This window comes from Candoia aspera, chromosome 4, assembly GCF_035149785.1.
Source record: "Candoia aspera isolate rCanAsp1 chromosome 4, rCanAsp1.hap2, whole genome shotgun sequence".
Lineage (NCBI taxonomy): Eukaryota > Metazoa > Chordata > Lepidosauria > Squamata > Boidae > Candoia > Candoia aspera.
The window spans coordinates 47,435,426-47,442,806 of NC_086156.1; positions in this window are offsets into that span (position 1 = coordinate 47,435,426).

A 7,381-nucleotide genomic window follows, 5' to 3' on the forward strand; every position below is an offset into this window, starting at 1 on the left:
TAGAGGGAGAAAATGTAGAAGCAGTGAAAGACTTTGTATTTCTAGGTGCGAAGATTACTGCAGATGCTGACTGCAGTCAGGAAATCAGAAGACGCTTAATCCTTGGGAGAAGAGCAATGACAAATCTCAATAAAATAGTTAAAAGCAGAGACATCACACTGAAAACAAGGGTCCGTGTAGTTAAAGCAATGGTATTCCCAGTAGTAACATACGGCTGCGAGAGCTGGACCATAAGGAAGGCTGAGAGAAGGAAGATCGATGCTTTTGAACTGTGGTGTTGGAGGAAAATTCTGAGAGTGCCTTGGACTGCAAGAAGGTCAAACCAGTCCATCCTCCAGGAAATAAAGCCAGACTGCTCACTTGAGGGAATGATATTAAAGGCAAAACTGAAATACTTTGGCCACATAATGAGAAGATAGGACACCCTGGAGAAGATGCTGATGTTAGGGAGAGTGGAAGGCAAAAGGAAGAGGGGCCGCCCAAGGGCAAGGTGGATAGATGATATTCTAGAGGTGATGGATTCATCCCTGGGGGAGCTGGGGGTGTCGACAACTGACAGGAAGCTCTGGCGTGGGCTGGTCCATAAAGTCACGAAGAGTCGGAAGCGACTGAACGAATAAACAACCACAATGGTACAGATAAAGACCATTCTCAGTCAAGATGGTCTTCTGGTCAGGAGATTATGGATGTTAACCAACACATCTGTAGATCCCCAAGGTGGGGGAGGCTGCCCTAGTTAAAACAACAACAGATTCAGAAGTAAAGCCAAACTCCCTTATCAGTATCAGTATCACAGCTTCAGCTCCCAGCAAGCATGTCATATACAGTATCCCACCAAGGTATTGTTCTTAAAGGTGGAACAAGAGATCTGCCACCTAAAAGGTCAAGTCATCATGTTCAAGGTGGCCCATACTGTACTTTTTAAAAATGGTGTCACTTTCCTCAAGCTGCTGCCACAGTCTATGAACATTTGTCAAATTCATATTCTTCCTCATGTTCATGATTGCCACTAGAACCCAGGCTGAAGGCTCCTCATGACTGCTTCTTAACAATATTGAACTTAGATTGATTAGACTGTCTGTATTTCTATACAGGTGCAGGTCTACAAAGATAGGATGTCAGCATGGGCAGAAATACACTTAGGTAATCTGCAGCCTGTGGACCACATGCAGCCATTTCTCATGGCCAGGCTGCCACCATTAAGTTCTTACTGGTGTAACTCAACCAAACAAAAGGTTGTGAAATAGAGTTACAATGAGGAGGAAGGTGCCAGAAAAGACCTTCCCCATGTGCCAGCTAAATGATGAATTGGGTAGAGCATGTTTTAATGGGGAAAGCAGCACACGGCAATAATATTTGCATGTTTTCTATCCTATTTAAATGACATGCATCCTTATTATCATCATTACTCAGTTATTTGGTTCTGAGAAAAAGTATGAATGTGCAAGGAGGGAAGATTTTAAATCTATTCCCCCTACACTTTTGGGGGAAGAAGGAATAACTGACTAATAGAATGTGTATGTATGTGTGTGCACAGCATGGCACAGAGCATTTGGAGTCAAATAAATTGCCCACAACTGGACTGTGAACATTGATCAGTTAGCTTTTTATGGGTTTAGGAATGGACTGGGATAGACAAACAGCTTGATCTATCCCATGCTCCTGATTACATGCTATAGAATTAACCTGCAAGCTTGGGAAAACACTGCCATATGGACACCATACCTACATGGGACCACATTGCTTTGACATAATTAGGCATTACACTGCACCTCGTTAAACCTCTGTTTTGTTCCTTAATTCGACCAGCTGACCTTGTAGCAATCTTCCTGGAGAAAATGTGCAAATGATACTGTACAACACTCACCTCCACTAAGTATTAATCGATGTCCTGTTATTCAGACAGGACTCAAATTATGGTAATTGTTTGTACGCACACAGTGTCCATTAGCTGCATTTCTATAACTTCACCTGACCCAAACTGATGCCTTCTAGATATATTGGACTTATATTGCCATGAATTGCAGCTGGGGGATTTTGAAGGGTGACCACCAAAACATCTGCAGGGCACCAAATTGGGGAAAGCTGATTTAGTTCATTGTGGATTTCCATGAGGAGATTCTATGTTTCACAGTCATGTTGCAATCGTTGATCTGCTTGCTAACTTCATGGTATACTCTTTCCTGTCTTTATCTCTACTCTTTGGAGAAAGTATGCATGAGAAAAGCAAATCAGAATTAGCAGAATCCATTGCATTAGGCAAGTGGCAGGTATGTCAACATGTTTAATGAGGAAAGGGAGGGGCATGTTTCCATTTACTTAGGAAAGCTAAGCATGAAATATTGTCTCATATGAGATTTTAATCTAAAAAAAAGTTCAGCAAACTCATCTAAAGCTGAACAGAGAATCATAATGGACTAGTGACAAAAGGAACAAAAGGTGACAAACTAATTATTACTGGCAAATAGTCTTTATGTAACCTAGGCCAGTTTCCTTTTAAATGAATGGAAGATTGGAAGTGGCACATGACAGATCACAGCCAGGTCGACTGGATTGCAGAACTGGCAGAAAATCTGGCTATTCTTTTCTGAGATACCAATCTGGCTTTCATAGATACCAATGTTTCTCATATGAAAAGATGAAGAAATATTTCACCATCAGTGTTAAAGGAGTGGTGCCCAATATGGACAGACAGTTCTAATTCTAAACTGGTAATATTCCTAAGAAGCCACATATCCTAAAGGCAGTTGTAGTAGCCACGTTCACCTGAGACCAGTTACATCCTCTGTGTAATCCACCCATCTTCTTATGACATCTTTGTCCATTTGTGAGAGAAAGGCTCAAAGATACTTTAAATGTCTTATGTGAAAATGTTCAAAGAAAATGGCATCAGTTATGCAAAGATTTAAGATCTACTTTTAACCTCAGTGTGCAATTGGAAGCCAGCTTGCAATGTTTAACATGCATCTCAACCTTTTCCTTTTTCCTGTTTCCCATGTTCATCTATCCCCTATTTTCCCTTGTATTTTTGCTTCCTTCTCTTGCAGTCCCTTCATCTGAGACTGAACTACATTCTATGAATTGAAAACTAAATAATGAGCCACTTAAAGAAAATATGTGACTTGCTTACTGTGAATATATGAAAAATTCCACTGGCCATCTGCTTTTGTTGGTGTTGAGATGAAGCTTCTTGATCTTTAAAACACTGACAGCATTAGTGCCAGCTGAAGTGCCAACTCCAGTAATGGTATAACTCTGGCTGGATATTTTGTTTGGTGGTATCACTGGGACTGTTCTTGGAACCTGGGTCCAGTTTAGCTGGCTTTAAGTAGGTTGTGACATTCCAGTAAAGGAAAAATGTGAGGATGATTTGCAAGGCGCTGAACAGGATTTCAGAAATCCTTTGTTGCAACTTATTTTATATAATTTCAAGTATCGGTGTCTTAATTGTACATGCTATGTTGTAGCATAGTTATGAGAGCTGAAGCTAGTGTTTTAGCAAGATTGACTCTAGTCTTCCATATATGGCTTTTCAAATAAATCACTTACTGTATTTATGCAGCATTTTGGAGAATGCAAACATCTCGCATTATTTATTTATTTATTTTGTTGTTGTTTCCTTACTACCCAGTCTGAGCTACAGGCAAGGAAGAATTTCATTTGGATATGGATTTTTTTTTATTGAAGAAACAGAATGAGACACACATTTAAAACAGAGTGAAAAAGAAAAATTAAACCGGGGATCCCTCCCCAAAAGAGAATAAAATTTAGTATATGTATGCATAGGAATATGTGAGCATTCACACATAACTGATGCATTGAAAGCTTTTTTTAATTTTACGTGTTTTGCAATAACAAACCTAGCAGTTAACAACATGAACTGAACTAACTTTACCTGTTGCATCAGGTTATCTGCATTATGAACTATGGATAATTTACCAACCACAGAATTATGGTTGTGAAAGATTGTTGGTAATATTTGTAATTTCTTTTTAAAATGTTGACAAAAAACCTTACAAACTGTGTAGTGGTTAAGGTGCTGGCCTAGAAACCAGGAGACAGTGAATTCTAGTCCTGCCTTAGGCATGGAAGCCGGCTGGGTGACTTTGGGCCAGTCCATCTCTCTCAGCCCAACCCACCTCACAGAGTTGTTGTTGTGGGGAAAAGAGGAGGAGGAAGGAGTATTAGGTATATTCACTGCCTTGAGTTAATATAAAAAGGGTGGGATAAAAATATAATAACAACGATACCAATTTGTTTACAATGTTATTGTCTATAAAGATTAAAATTTATGTGACGTAATTTTAGTGTTGAATGAATTCGCATCTATTAATTATTTTTATACTCATTTCTTTTTTTTGTAATAATTTTATTAAAGATTACAATTGAAAAGATAAAAAACTAATACAAACTAAAAATATATATAAAAGAAAAAAGAAAAATTAGAAAGTGCAGAAAAGAAAAGAGAAAGGAATAGAAAGCAAAATAGAAAAGAAAGAAAAAGAAAGTAATATATAAAGAAGGCACTTCCCCTTTCATCACAACAAGTATAAACAATTCTAGTAACTTACCACCTGTATCTTAAAATACAACAAATGCTCTCTTCTTCCCATATCTTATTTCTTAACTACAAACAAATAATAAAACCTCATCATTCATTCCTGGACAGCAAAAATCCATTAAGGTTACCAGAGATAACTATATATCTATTTTAACCTTGATCAAATAAACCAACTTTATATTCTTTCCCTGTACTTTTAACAACCTTGATTTTTAATCCCTTCAAAAAATGTCCTAGAACTTGATTTCTTTTCATTTTTTCTTTACCCCTTCTCAGAAGATCTTTCAAAACTTTAGCAGGTCTGTTTTGTAAGTCCAGTATAGGAAAGTTATCCAATCACTCTTCTGGTCTGTATTTGTATGTTCCTTTTAACACATCGACTGGTTTCATTTATATGTCCAATATATCAACTTTTTCCATACCAATTTTGTAGCTTGTCATTTTTAAGTCCACATTCAAATCAATTTCAGTCTCGTCCAGTAGAACTTGTTCCTCTTCTGTAACATCATTTACACACCATCTATCTATGATGACAGACATCCTTAAAATTAACTTCTGAGTTCATTGTTAACAAATATCCTTGAAAACTTCCAAGGTTAAAGGATTTGTTCCATTCTGTATTAATGAGTCGACTTTAAATATTCTTTAAATATAATCTTTAGTTTCTCCTAGCTCCCTCTAGTGTCTAACCTTCAAAGTCCCATCTTATCATGTTTTTTCCCCTAAGGAATCCAAACCACAGTCATTTCCCAAGAGAAGGATTCTTTAATTTCAAAATCTTTCTTAAGACTTGCTTACTTAAATCCATCTGGACCCTTAGTATGTTTTTAACTTTCCAAAATCAATACTCTAAACATCCTTTTGCTGTTTATTCCAAAAAGTAAGTTTTTTCTAAATCCTTAAACTCATACTTAAAACTTCCTTCATTAAGGAAAAGGAAACTCACCCAGTGAATGTGATAAAAACTTGCTGTTCTTAATATTTAAAAAACAGTAAAAAATAATTACAAAGGTGATTAAGAAATGAGGCTTGGTCGAACTCTATGTTGTTATAGGATATTTTACGACTGTGAGCTTAGATGGAATCCCTCAACTCCCAGCTGCTCACATAAGTCAACTGCTAAAACCTAGGTTCCTGAGGTCTACTCATGAGAAGCAGCTGTCCAGAGTCATGTGAGCTATCTTACAATCTCTCCTTTATCCGGACAGATTTTGCCGGCCATGATCCAGCATCCAGCCACCAATCTCCACCATATATGCCATCCCCACTCCTTCATGATGATCAGCTCACCATGTCCACACCAGAACTATCATTTTTATAGTCATTTCTTGATGATTTTCTGAAACAGATGGAACAGAAATTTTATGCCACAGAGTTCCATTATGATTCATCAAGTTCCAATTTGAAAAAAGTATTCCAGAAGTTTTAAAGACTTTCAAGTCAACCTGTCATGCTTAATGTAAGAGTTTTGTATAACATTAACAATATTCCCTTGCTATTAAATTAAGTAGATATACACCAAAATGTTGCCCGTGATTTTAAGTGATGAGATCTAGAGTTTGCAAAGGAAAAACTCATTTGAAACCAAGTTGAAATTTGTGACCTATTATTTTGAAATACTGTATATATTCATCAGCAAGAGGTTTCCATCAATAATTCTCAAATGCTATAACATCCAGGATCTCCCCATTCCCTTTGCTAAACAAATATGTCTGCATTCTTAAAAAGAGAAGACTGAAGAATGGGAGAAGAGGAGAAAAGTCAGGAACCAAAAAATAATTCTTATCTTTCCAAAGTTATAAATTTTTAAAAATATACCAATGTATTAATGTGAAGAATGATTTCACTCTGACAAATATAGAGACCAGCGCTGAACATTATTTAAATTCCTAATTATATGAGTTCGTTTTTGTATTTGAAAGAGGTGACAAAAACTGTTTCAAATCTGGGACATCTAAACACCTATCATTATTTTTGTTTATGTATGGTTTGCCCAAATCCTAGGTTTTTCGTTTGTTACATGTAAGTGAAGAAAATCTCTTTTCTTCATATGAACACAAGTAGTAGACAATGAAATTACATTTTGTTTTAAACAAAATAGATTTTTAGGAAGAATAATTTTTTAAATACAGCTATTCTACCAAGAATAATGAGACACATTGCCATACGTTACATTAATCTTGTGTAGAAGATAATGCTACATCTTTATTTTGTTTTTAAGAAAATGAAATATCTTTTGCAGACAGAATAATTACATGAAGTTGTGCTTTTATATTATGACCTTGAATACTTTTGTTCTTACTAATATTCTGTGCGTGCACCCATTGGATAAATAGATAAATGGTTGCGATAGATAGATAGATAGATAGATAGATAGATAGCTGCAGAAACCTCACTCCCTGACCTTTTCACGGAAATCAATCAATCTTTTCATATCCAGGATTTTATTTCTGATCAAAAGATCTACTTGAAATCTATAGAGAAACAGCTGGACTGTAAATAAAATGAAAAATACAGGATGTTCCTGGCAAAGTTGAAAAGCCAACATGGCAGGAGAACTATCCCGATGGCAACTTGTATGCTGTATTGAGACCTTCACCTAGGAGAAAAAATGGCTGAATATGAATCCTGAAAGATATTGACAAGCAAGTCTTTTTTTAAAAAAAAAATCTTTATTTTAAAAGATTATAAAATCTAATAATACCAAGATATACATTAACAAAATTAACCAATCCTAAAAGTAAAATGAAAAGGCAGGAGGAGGAGGAGGAGGAGGAGGAGGAGCGGGAATCTACCTTAAAACTATAGTCACTGATTTAG